The sequence below is a fragment of the Alexandromys fortis genome, unplaced genomic scaffold, assembly GCF_014885135.2.
Source record: "Alexandromys fortis isolate MF-2015 unplaced genomic scaffold, M_Fortis_MF-2015_v1.1 scaffold_100_3062768_6864082, whole genome shotgun sequence".
Classification (NCBI taxonomy): domain Eukaryota; kingdom Metazoa; phylum Chordata; class Mammalia; order Rodentia; family Cricetidae; genus Alexandromys; species Alexandromys fortis.
The window spans coordinates 2,188,906-2,202,204 of NW_026067993.1; the positions used below are offsets into that span (position 1 = coordinate 2,188,906).

Sequence of the window (13,299 nt, forward strand, 5' to 3'; positions counted from 1 at the left end):
CCCTCCCTCTCTCTCTCTCTCTCTTACACACACACACACACACACACACACACACACACACTTTTACCAGATGATCATTTTCTCATTACATAAGAACATCATGAAAAGTGTTCTTCTCACTAATTTGATTCAAAAAGTTTTGTACATATGAAATGTAGCGAATAGGTTTAATGTAATAAAAACAAAAGATACTTTTCTTGCCTCATTATAGTGACTACCAAAGTTATATGACATTACCACGACCACTTATATAGGATGAAACGGGAAGAGAATAAGCTGAAGAGGCTTTGTCCTCAAGTAAGTGAGAGTGTGTGTGTGTGTGTGTGTGTGCAGTGTACATGTAAAGCATTGTGGTCTTTCTACACTAATGAAGGGAAAATAAAATTCTAGGTTTATACTTTCATGGTTCTGTGTATGTAAATGTGTGCATGTCCCTGGGGAGGTCAGAGATCAACACCAGCTACCTTCCTCAGTTGCTTAGTTCCTTGGTTTTGCAGACACTGTCTTTGCTGAACCCGGAGCTCACAGATTCAGCTAGGCTGGTGGCATGTGGGTTCTAAGGAATTTGACTCTCTCCAAAGCCCCAAGCTAGGGTCACAGACTCCCCTCCATACACACTCACTCACACACACACACACACACACACACACACACACACACTCAGCTTTTATGCAAGTACTGGAGATCCAAACTCAGGTCCTTGTGGTTAAAAAGCAAGCACTTAACTGGCTGCTCCATTCCCCTATCGCAACAGCTTCTGCCATTCATAAACACGAAATTTTATTTGCACTTCTGTAATATAGAAAGAACATGATACTTCTCATACCACAACACTCAGTGCATGCCAAATATTTCAAATACCTCTTTACTGGAACATAAAAAAAAAAAAAAAAACACAGTTTAATACACAATACACCAAAAGAAAACTCATGAGTTCAAAGGTTCTTCCTCTCTAAACCTGAGTAACGTTTGGGCTGCCACTCTCTCTACCTTCCGCAGGGCAAAGGTACGCCCCCCCCCCAACGAGGTCAGAGCAACCCACAGCTTGTCCCACAGCTCACGATGCCTTTCCATTGCAGCACTTAGGACAACTGCAGCATTTGCAAGACTGTGGGCGGCAACTATAGCTATAAAACCAGATGCAAAATTCGGAATACTTTCCCCTACACCAAAGCTTGTGAGAAGTGCACTTGTATCTGCCTCCTGTCTCAGTCCAATCCATGTGAGCATGATCTAAGGCAGGGTCAGTATCCAACACACAGCTACCAAACATTCCTATGTAGATAATAGATAATTTCAATGCAGGGCATTTAATTGGATTTAAAGGCTATCTTTGAAGTGTTATTGGGGAAACAAAGGCACTGAGTGTGTTAATAGAAAGAAAGATGGCACCAGGAGGAGACTTCAAATAACTCAATGCAGAGAATCAAGCCTGCACTAAGATTTCCAACAGCTTCCTGGCCATCCAAGAGTAAACTCTCTCCTGGTGTTCACGGGCATGACTCTGTCATGTGCCATTCTCTGCTACGATCCTGTGTTGTCTTTGGTCAGCACCTCAGAAAACCAGATCCCTGGAAAAACACAATTAAACAAGGACAAAGCAAAACAAAACTGCAGCACCCAGAAGACGTTAGTTGGGTTACACAGAAAACAATCAGGGTGAACATACACGCCATGTGGAAAACAAGCAGGCCACAACTTGAAAGCATGCTTCCCCTGGGGAGAGACTAGTTCAGAAGCACGCCAGAGCAGCCTCCTCAAATGCCCTTCCCCGCCCTGCATGGGGCAATGCGAACCACAGCTCTGCCAAACCCAGCTGTGGTAGATGCCAGCAACAGCTCTGCCTGAGGGGCTCAGAGAATCAAAAGGACAGACAAGAAACACACTGCGTTCATCCGGCAGGACATGACCTCCTAGCAGCCCTGAGAAGTGCTGCGAGTACACACTCCAGTACAGAAACCCTGCAATCAAGATGCCTGGAAGCTAATTGGGAAGTTAAGGATAGGACCAACCGAAAACCTAAAGAGCTGGCTGATAATCATGCTGCTGATTAGATGTGGCCAGATGCTAATGACATCACACACCTGCACTGCCAGCAAGCCATACCAGTCTATCTAGCTGCCATCAAGAGCCGGGGTCGAAGGTTGGTGCCACTAGTTACTGCCTGTCTCAGAGAGCACTCTGTGCTTCCCAAACTCCTTATCTGCGACATGAAGATTATCAGAGCACACAGTTAAAAGTGAACTCTGATGAACTAGCAACTGGGCCTGAAAGACCCAAAACAATCATTTGAAAGAATCCCATGTGTCTAAAGAGAAGAAACTGTACAGTCTACATGCGCCTATTGTTCTATCTACAAAAGGATTTCTCAGGCCAAGGAAAAGAAGGGCTATACCGAAATACAAGCAGAAAGTCGGTCACCGAAACACCTGGAGCCAAGAGCTTCTGCTTCACGATGCTTTGGAGTCATTCACTGAGGAGAACTGCGGTCAGAAATCGGAGGTACCCAAAACGCCATGTGCTTAAGACAGTACCGCGTTAAAGTGTGTGTTTGCTATGCCTGGCAATAATATAACTTTCATATACGGTATTTTCCATATCTATTACCTTATTTAATCCCTACAACTACCCAGAAGGTAGCTAAGAACAGGATCACAAGTGCTGACGCCAAAATGAAGAAGTGTTGCTGAGACGGCTCTTGACTTAACCGTACCTTTGTTGCTATTTCCAGAGATGTCTAGTCCCTAACTAGTACCCAGGCCTGAGGGTAAAGTCCCTTCCATTCACAGGAGGCTACAACAGATTGGAGTCCAAACCAACTTTTTAAATGGGGAATTTAAACAACATATCTTGCCCATGATCCCTAAATCCTAAAATCTTTCTAGATGTGTCAAGAAAACCAAGTCATATGTTAATAGATTTCAGGTGTGCTATGATTTGATTAAACTTAGCAAAACAAAAATCTTCCCTAGAGCTTACCTTCCTTTTCTGTGGGAAGTTAGACCCCAGCTTTTAACAAAGACAATGGAGCTAGAACTGGGTAGAAGAAACCACAAAATACATAAGTAAGCAACAACCCACCACACCACACACTTAGCAAGTATTACATTCCTATGGCACGTGTTAAAGATAACACATGGACACTTTATCAGAAGACAGACGGAGAAAACACAGGGTACGACCAACTATTCCACACACTTCTTTTTAAATGGATTAGTTTTTAAAAGACTGGCCTGAGGTCAGCGCAGTCCTTTTAAAGAGGGAACAGCCGAAGTCCTGTGGAGACTCTTCTCTAGGCTAAGGAACTTTCCAAACACGGATTGCTACCTACCTACCTACCTACCTACCTACCTACCTACCTCCTATTTATGTATCTACAACATAACCAAAGAGACATCTTGGACTCAGTGTTTGGGTTCTATCTTGTTTTGTTTTAAGGGGCATAAAAGGTAAATGGCAGCTCCTGGGCTAGCATTGTCACCAACAAGGGACCCAGAAGGAAGGTTGCCAAATAGCCTCAGTTTCTCCATCTGTACAGTGTGGGATTCTGTAAGATCTTAAGGATCTTTCCAAACTAAACAGCTAAAATTCCAAACAAGCAAAGAGAAAATGTCAGGATGGTCAAACCAGCTATTTCCAAATACTTTAAAAAAGTGCTAATTCTGCACAAGTTCTGAGACGGAATACACATGCAAGCCAGTTTAAAAATCCCCAAAGATCCGTGTTTCTTGCTGTTTGGTTTGGGTTTTCCTGAGATGCAGTTTTCGATAGTGAAAAGGCTAGCCCCTGTAAATAACAGACGTTTGCTGGAAAACAGGCTGCATTCAGAAAGCCATCTGGGTTACAGGTCAAAGTCACACGTTGGTCTGGCCAGTGAAATGATGTCTTTTCCCTGCTATTAGCCAGACCCTAAATGGATTCCTCCTCCTTACATTTCATTTAAAGACTTAAACAAACCTGTAATTTCTCCTGTGGAGAGGGAAGGCAGGGAGAGGTCTATAGTGAAGCCAAAAACAACTTCATATTTCACACAAGATTGCAAGAGCACAAGTATGCACCTTAAGGATTTTAACAATGAAGTCAGGGTGGCCAAAGAATATTCTAGAACCTTGGGATATTATTGAGAAAACCATTCCAATACAATGTTAATTTGATAAAGCCAAAATTAAGCACAGCAGGAAAGAAGTTGGTCTCATTTGTTGCTTTGTTTTGACCTTCCCGAAGTTAAGCTTGGTAAACATACAGGCCACACCCCAAAATGGATGGACTAAGGAGCATGGGCTGCTGAAGTGAAGCAGTCATATGTGGAGCTGGCATTCTGCAGCACAGTTTAGGAAACATTCGCCAAATGTACAGAGTGACTGAGACAGGACATGGCTTTATATCTGACAGCACCCCATCCCAAAATTAAGCTAAACACGGCATTCATTGAGAACTGCATGCTCAACTATTTTACCAGTACTATATTTACATATCAACTAGTATGTTTAAGGCTATTTTTATCTATAGCAAATCTGTCATCTAATTCATGGATAACATCTAGCTCCAATCATTGTCAACTAAAATGACTTCTATTTCTTGAACGTTTCCTGAGACATGAAAGGACTCCTGAAGGCCTGGTTCTCCCTCTACTAATGATATGTGATATGACAGGAGACAAGGCCAAGGGAAATCTCCCTTTCTCTGCTGCTGCTTCTTCCTCCTCCTCCTCTATGGAAGGAAAAAAAAAACAAACACATGAGAACATCAGGCAAGGGAGCTAGCAAGGGAACAAAACTTAGAGAGCCCTATCCAATGGAAGGGCCCTGCAGTACATGTGAGGATTTATCTTGGGGCCTCAGTGTTCTCACATACATGAGATATGTTTTCAGTTGACACTGCTGTATGATTTCGAGGGATGATGCGCTGTTACCACTGAAGACAAGTCAAAGGGGAGTATCACCATGAAGAAAACAAAGTTAGCAGTGCTTACCCCTCCCAGAAAGCATCTGAGGAAGTATCCATACACACAAATACCTGTAGAAGAGCTAAGGCATCCAAGTGAAGGACTGCAGAACATAGAGCAAAGAAATAAGAAAAGATGATAGAAAGAAGTGGGAAGGACATCTCCATTTCCTGTGCTACCCTACTCCCAAAGCCTGCGAAGCACCGTGCTAGGAGATGCGGCTCCATACTGATCTTACAACAGAAGGAATCTACGGACTAACACTTGCAGTATTCACAACGGATGGACCCAGAATCAACACAGTGTCCACTGACGGGTGCTGAAATATGAGAAGGAGGTGAGGGAGGGGACGAAGAGAGGAAGAGAGGAAGAAAAGGAGGGGTGGGTGGATGGGGGGATGGATGGATAGATGGATGGACGGAAGGACAGAAGGAGCAATAAATGGAGGGAAGAAGGGACGGAGAGAGGGATGGACGGAGACAGACAGATTAGAGAGGTGGATAGGTGATAGATACACACACAATTAAAATAGTTCAGCCTTAGGTCAATAGAAAGCTGGTTGATCCCATCTAAAAAAATAAGCAAATATAAGTAAATTTTTAAAAGTTAATTTCTTCAATTTCTGACAATATGGATGGGATCTGGAGAAATCATGTCCACTAAAATATCCCAAGAACAGGAAGAAAAAAAACACCATAAGACATGACGTCAATTACATGTGGGGTGGAGTAATTAGTCAAGGAAGCAGAGAGAATGCTGGTCCCCAGGAACTAAGGAGGAAGAGCAGGAGCCCACTGATGACAGTATAGAGCAACTCAGGAACTCAAGGTGAGAAGTCCCAGAATCCAACGGACAGCATGAGGGAAAGGTTAACACTGCCTTGTACACCTGACAGTTGCTAAGCGATACCTTCATTGCAGTCAGTCTCACGTTCAAAACAGCCACAATGCGGGCAGACAGATTTGTTAGCTAGCTTGATGGTCATCTCCATTTCACAGTGTAAAACATACATCAAAATATAGAGCCCGTCTTAAACGTACAAACTTCTCATATCCCAACTATAGAAGAAAAATGATGGAAATGTTTTTAAATACAAATAAAACTTCTCAGAGAAACATTCCAAGGATGTTTTGAACAATGGCAGTAGCTCAGGAGTTGGTGTTCCAACGTCTGCATTCCACCCACATAGAAAATGCTGCCTGATCACCTCCAGCACTTGCTGCTACATGCTCTGGGGTGTTGGCCACAACGACGGCCTTATGATTTCACAGCTATGGCATAGAACGTGTGGCCAGCCGCAAGCACATTTTGGTGCCTCGTCGTGACAGTAAATTTAAAACCGCCATTACATGTAGGGAGGAGAAAGAGCACCAACAAGGTTAAAACGCACTGGCCACCCGGTGCAGAGCTGCTGGGAGCATCCTAATGAGTGCCCACAGCAAAGGGGCTATGGCATCCAGACCTATTGTATGGCACAGGCATTCCAGGACTGGCTCACCTTTTAATGGCAAAGGACAAGAGCAGTTGAGTGCTGGCGCCCAAGAAATTAAAGACCTATGGAATAAAATTTGATATTTTTAATTTGCATTTTAATTTAAGATCAAATAATGTGTTCACATTATGTTTTAAGCTCATGGAAAAAGTAAATAAATAAATAAGACATAGGACTGGGTAGTATCCCTTTATTAGTTGATTTAGTCTTCTGGAGAAGTCTTTTTCTCTTCAGTTCTTCTACACACTTCCACCATTTTCAGCTTTTGTCCCTCCTGTGAAAGTCTATCTCTCACAGAAAAGAGGCCAGTCCCTTTTAGGAGACATTCACTAGAATGTGCCAGCAGCTCCTTCCTGGTTCACTGTATTCATGGAACATGGAGGAAACATTCTGCTCTAGGTCATGTGTTTATTCCCCTGGTCCTCAGATGGGGGAACAGTTTTGAGAAACTGGAACCTTTGGGACATGAGCCTCGCTTGGCACTCATGGGCTAGCAGGGTCCGGTCTCTGAAGGTGCCATGTCTCCGCGCTAGTCCTGGCTTTCCGGCCTATAGCTAAAATAGGACAGCCACATGCTCCCTCTGACATGACCTCAGCAATCCCTACTGCCATGTGCTTCTTGCCATGATGGACTGAAAAGCTCTGAAGCTATGAGACAAAAACAAAACAAAAACCTTTTCCTCTCACACTGCTTCTGCCAGATATTCTGTCACAGTGACAAGGTGACTGACTACTTCAGTCACAGTTTACATCCCCTGAGGCGTGAGCCTTGGTGCAGCAGATGACACCTCTCCACAGCACTGACCATAGTAACAAACGGCTAATAAGAGAAAACAGGCATAGCTCATAACTGTCGCAGCCTGGAAACTTTCTTCCCTCTTTTGTGAGGCATATCAAATTCTTCCCAACATGCTGGTGATACTTCAAACCACTTCTCCTTCTCGAAGGCTCTACTGGCCTACACATGTCTCCAATACCAACAAAAAAATTACTGTTTCTGTCCTCTAATGACCACAGATCCATTACCTATATATCTAAAGAATTCTCAGGTCTATCTCCAAGAGAAGCTGCCTGCATTGATCGCCGCCAAACCCATTTTCCCCAAATGGCAGACCTTTAAGAGAAGAGGCTATGTAGACTTACTCCAGCAAGTATGAAGATAAAATTGGAGCTAGTGAGATAGCTCAGTGGGAAACAGCACTTCGTACCAAACCTAATAGCCAGTGACCCCCAGCACAGGCATGGCAACTCCCACAACTTGTCCTCTGACATGCGTGTAGTAGTGTGTGTACACACATGCATACCCATGTAGAAACCCACACACACAACTAAATAAATGTAATAAAAAATAGTCTTAAAAAAATAATATTGGACTAAAGAATAATGCAAATAAATATTGAACGGGAAAGACTCTGTCAAAGGCAGTAAGGCAAAGACAGCCGAAGGATTCCGGATTGGAAGCTGAGCAATGGACTATGCAATAGAGAGGAACTGCCTTCAAATACAGAACAAGACTTTTCATATGGGGGCAGCTAGAAGTAGGGCTGAAGACAGAGCTCAGCGGTAGAGCACAAACATGTGTGAAGCTCTGGATCTGAGTCCCCAACAGCACAGGACAGGAGGAAAGGGGAGGGGCTGGAGGGAGGAAAAGGGAAGGGGAAGGAGTGGAAAGGAGAGGTAGTTAACATTAACAGAGTGTCAACCATGAATGAGAATTTTCCAGTACTAACTCTGTCATGCACCACAGTAACCCTTAAGAGTCACTGTTTTTGCCTGAATTAGATAAGAAGGGGATGAGGCCTGGGGTGCACGGAATTCATGTGCTTGGAGAGGAATTAAAATCGCTTAGGATAGGCTTCAATCCTAAGTTAAGACATTCTAGCTAGCATGCCTGGCTTGTACAAAAGCTGGCAAACATCTTACCCAATGGAAGGGAGGAGCATTTTCTAGAAGCAGAATAAAAACAGTTGCAGGCAAATGATGTAAGAAATAAAGGGTGTATCGAGGTGGAAGACAATAGAGAGAGAAACACGACTGTCCAGAGAACTAGTCTGCCTCCTATGGCCTCCTGTGGACACACACATGCACTGGTACCTGAGAAGGGAGATCAGATAGGCTGAAATCTTTACTAAATTGTCTCATTTCTTCAAACCAGAACTTACATAATCTTCACTGAAGCAGAGAGCCTCCAGCGCTAGCTGTGTTACTTAGCCAGTCCAGGGCCCGCGGATGTTACTTTGACTATCACCATTATAAGAGCTGATGCTCTTGTCCACAGGCAAGCCCCTGCCAGAGAAGGCAAAGGGCCTTTTAGCAAAGCAATGGAAATCAAACTCGAACAATGAGATGGGGCATCTTGCGGCCAATCTTAATGACACTTAATTCTCCAATGAGGAATTCTGTAGCAAACAACCTCTTGATTCTATGCAAAACATTTTTAATTTCATGCCCTGCTAATCACACAGCTGCTAAATTTCTCTTCCCATCAGTTGTAAAAAAGTAAATAGATAATAATTGTAATAATAATTTAAGAAACAGTTGGCCTCAAATAAAATTTGAGGCCTAATGAATTTTCCCATTTGGAATTAATAATGCAGTGGATAGCAAAGTTTCCTTGAGCCAGTTGATATAAATGTTCTTGCACTATTATAAGTATCAAAATATAATGTTCTAAAAGCCAAAGGCCTGCTGATGGGGCTACAGAACACAGTCTCGACTACATTCTCTGACAACTCTGATGGAGTCTGACAACGCCCTTCCTTGTGGCGTCTTCATCGCCTCTCATCAACACCAGGCACAACACACACAGCTGACTACATGTGAATTTGTCAGCAAATATGACCAGACACCAGCGAGAGGGAAACCAATGTCTCCCTAGAACAAACACATTGACTGAACCAACACGGAAACAAAGTGGAATCTCCTGTGAACGCTGCGAACAAGAAGAGCTGTAAAGGATGGAACGTGGTTCCTTTACATCTGAAGATGTAAAGGAAAGCCCAAGAAACAAGGCAGCATGGATAAGCCACATGGGGCAGAAATGAAGGACCAGTAAGAAAATCATGAATGGAAGTAGCCAAAGAAATAGCCTACAAGTAAGAAAAGAAAGTACATGAAGTTGAAACCCATAGTAATAAGCATAGTCAAATGGCCGAGAGCATCGGCAAAGGACTGAGAAGGAGATATTCCCACATTCCTTTGCCCTCAGCCTTGCCTGGAAAACATTAGGAGGAGCTCAAGGTACCAGCACTCTGTCCATTCATCTGGCCTATTCTGAGCTTTGAGTTCATCTGCTGAAACTTGTCAACCTTGAAAGTGACTTCAAATGCCATCACCTCCTGCAGCCCAAGTCCACTTGTGGGTTTGCATAGCCTTCTCCTTACCTGGTCATTGTCCCCATAGTGAATTGAGCTTCATACGAGAGCTGCTTAGTCTCCTACACATGGTTATCTCCAAGATGAAAGGGAGTCCTCTGAGCAAAATGTACTCCTTAATGACAGGCCTTGATTTTGCAGAGTGGGTATTTGTCATTGTCAACTATTGTCAACATGACAGGGTCTAGAATCATCCAGGAGATGAGTCCCTTGCCATACCTGTGAAGGAGACTAAGTAGGGTAACTAAGACAGGGACATCTACCTAAAATATGAGCAGCACCATTACTTGGGCTGAAGTCCCTGACTAAAGAAACAAGTGAGCAGAGTATCACCATTCACCACTCACCCTGGTGACCTGGTGGCTGCACATGCAATGTGACACCATGACCTCCCCACCATGACAGACTGTACTCTGTAAAGAAAAGCCAAAATAAGCCCTTCCTTTCTTAACAAGCTCCTGTCGTTATTCTTTTCAGCTATACAAAGAACAGCTACTAGCATCCTTGAGGAAAGGGTGCGCTTTCTTACATAATTCTAGAGGACACTTCCACACAATGTATTCTGACTGAAGAAAATGTATATTTAAGGAACCCTGAATTTACTCACAACCATCAGCTTCCAATCTATGCACAACAATGACCACCGAGATGTCATTGCTTGCATGTGCATTTGAGAAGTTCATAAGGGAAACAGAAGCAGCAGTAAGCACAATAAGTCTGCCCGTGAACTTTCAGTACCATCTAGGAGGTTACCAAAAATGTAAACAATCCCCCATCACAGTACCTGAGGACCCAAAATCAAGTCAGCAGAGGGCAGGATTCACCGTTATTTCTAATGAATAGATGTGTGCGGAGTGTGGGCTCAAGGCTTAGGTAGAACCTAGGCAAATACAAAGAAGCAGACACACACCAGGAGGAAGGGAGCTGATAATAAAAATGAGACATTGAGTTAAAAAAAACTCATGATCTATCAGGTACATCTCCTTGGCTGACAGAGGACTTTGAAAAGAACACGTGGAAGTTGGCCCTCGGCTGCTGTTTCTGGGCTCAGCAGTTTTAGACATCTGTTATTATGAGCCTGTCTCACTATAAGACCTATACAAAAGAGTTCAGCGATCATTCAAAAACAATATTTGGTCATTCTTTCCCGTGTGGACTTCAGTCATTAAAATACAGTACTGAATTGATTCCACAATCTTATAGCTTAAGAAATGTGGTCATAATGCTTCAATATCTAGGAAACAGCGATTCGTCTTTTTCCCAGATTTAGTGTATTTCTTTTATCCTTGGGAAATTTTTTCTTCAATTCAGTGTTTTTCTGTTTTGTTTTATAGTATATTTGTTTTATAGTATATTTTTAAATGACAGTAACAATGCACTCCCTTTATTGGGGTATGAGACACCCAATGTCATTGAATAGGGCCTTAAAAAGTTCAAACAGAACTTGTAATTGCACGTAAGTCATACAAAGCATTAAGAAATGTTGAGAAAGATTGCAGTTTCTGGATTCTGGTGGGTGCAGGCTCTGTGGGCCTGAAGTTCAGTGGTGACCACTGACCCATACAATACTGACAGTAAAAGCTCCTCAGAGGCCACAGGAGGAAGAAGCCCAGAAGCCATGGGGCTGTGACCACAGGATTCTGTTGTATTTAGGAGTTAATGATCTCATGGTCATCACCAGCCGCTTGGGCACCCATTTAAATTTCTTTCTTTTTTGTTTGTTTGTTGGTTTTTGAGACAGGCTCTCTCATTGTAACTCTGGTCGTTCTAGAACTCACTATATAGACCAGGCTGTCCTGGAACTCAGAGATCTGTCTACCTTGGTCTCCCAGGTGATGGGATTAAAGGTGTGTGCCACCACTGCCTGGCTTAACAAGCGATGCTTTCATTTCTGGTCTTCTAGTAAGTGGTGGCGATGGTTCCAGTTCAAATCCCAACCTGCTTTTCTCGATAGTTACTTGCTTTTGAAAGTTCTAATAAATTCATGCCTAGATTGCCTCAAGTGCTGACAGCCTCCAGGCTTATTTATCATTCAGAGCTTTTAAATTAAGCTACCCTGCCAGATCTGAGGCTATGGGCAGAAATACACCATGCAAAGAGGCTCATGGTGGTACCAGCTGTGTCTGGAGGTGGGAGGAGAGTGCAGAGAGCAGAAATCAACACATGAAATGGTTAAGGAGGGACCAGTAACAACAACTTTGAGTTTTGAGTGTGCACCCTTCTCCCCAGACAGAAAGAAGCTCATTGAGAATAAAATTTATGTTCTCTACTAGAAGCAGACAAGACACTTGACAAAGTCCCTATATTCCTGGGATTCGGGGACCATATATTTATGAACAGTAACAATTCAAAAACTGAGGCAGTTTAGTGGTAGACAGATTCCCTACCATATAAAAGGAACTGGATTCCATCCCCACAACACAAAAAAAGAAACAAAAGCTAAAATGAAGCAAAGACTAAAGTCAGACACAGATGATGAATTCCCAGAATTCCACAGTCCAGGTCTCAGTGTTGGAGAGCTCTAACCTGAGAGGACTTACACAAGGACCAGACAGGTAGGAGCAATTGGCACTGATGTCCACTAACAATCTGCAAAAGACAAAGCACAAGAAGTCAGAGAACACACTACCTTCTGCCCAAATGGGATGACTGGTACCCACAGTGTGCAACTCCCACCTCGGTGTGATTGCATAAGAGAGTAGACACTAACAAATCAAGACCAATGCACCCAGGCTTGCTTGGCCCAGAGAATCACTGTCCTCTTCATACCGTCTCCTAGAAAGCCTTACTTCTCCAACCTTAACATCCTTAGCAGAAGCATTAGAACATTAAAAAAATAATAATAATAAAATCAAATGTCACCCTCAATGACTCTTCAGAAGAGACTGAGGCATAGAGAATAAATAAGAGTGGCCAATGGGGACAGAAGTAGTAAGTAGCACATATGTCAACTTTCCTAAAAGAAACCAGACTGCCTTTTCCCAAAAATCCCTGTATAAGGATGACCTAGTTGACATAAACAATGTGACAAGCAAAATTCGCACCTGCATCCAAGGTCAAGGAGTGACCAGTGACAAACACTGATAGCTTCTGAAACTTAGGGGAAAACTCTAAACACCCATGCTATATGCTCAAGTCCCAGGGAAGGTTCTACAGTGAAAACAGAAAAATAAAGTTAAAAAAAAAAAAATAAAGCTACTACTCATAATGTGTCAGGCACAAAATCAAACGTCTGAAACGATGTGAAGTCCATTCGTTTTTAAGTACAGAAAAACACAGCAGCCTTTGTGAGGTACAGGAGACACGCAACCCAACTGCACTCCGTGGGTGAGTAACTTGAACCAGGAATTCACCAAGAGAGTATGAGGAGCCACAAGACACAGCGCTGAGCAGAAAACCCTTCTGAGACAGTGGATGTAACAGTCATATGATTAACAAACTGTCACATCAACCGTATCTGCAACGTGGGAACACTCTGGCACTTCGTA

General features: G+C 43.1%; 1 protein-coding gene across 21 annotated transcripts in view; it reads right to left on the reverse strand.

Annotated features, from left to right (window-relative positions):
• The window catches only part of Lpp (LIM domain containing preferred translocation partner in lipoma), a 617,771-nt gene that overhangs the window by 418,135 nt on the left and 186,337 nt on the right, over positions 1 to 13,299 (reverse strand). Inside the window, exon 4 of one of the 21 annotated variants that reach the window (XM_050160000.1) lies at positions 6,444 to 6,499. The exons of the other annotated variants lie outside the window; for them this stretch is intronic. The gene's annotated coding sequence lies outside the window, so the exon portion shown is untranslated. The remainder of the gene's footprint in view (positions 1 to 6,443; positions 6,500 to 13,299) is intronic. 21 annotated transcript variants of the gene reach the window in all.